Below are 296 nucleotides of genomic sequence, written 5' to 3' on the forward strand. Positions count from 1 at the left end.
GGGGGATGGGGGAGAGAGAGCACGATGCACATTCACTAACATCTATCGCCTCCGCCTGAGACTCGGGACAGGGAAGATAATGGCCAAACCCAAGAGAGACGACCCACAGTGACATCCTCCAGAGACATCCTCCAGAGACATCCTCCAGAGACATCCACACGCGGAGATGACTGGGCAACATAGAACCACATAATCAAGATCCTCGCCGTTTAATGAAGGGAGACCGGTAAAGGGACCAGATCACAACAGATCTATAGGTCATGTGGCCAGTATGCCCTACGGCGTTATGAAGGTAT

This window comes from Penaeus monodon, chromosome 29 (genome assembly GCF_015228065.2).
Source record: "Penaeus monodon isolate SGIC_2016 chromosome 29, NSTDA_Pmon_1, whole genome shotgun sequence".
In the NCBI taxonomy this organism is placed as follows: Eukaryota; Metazoa; Arthropoda; class Malacostraca; order Decapoda; family Penaeidae; genus Penaeus; species Penaeus monodon.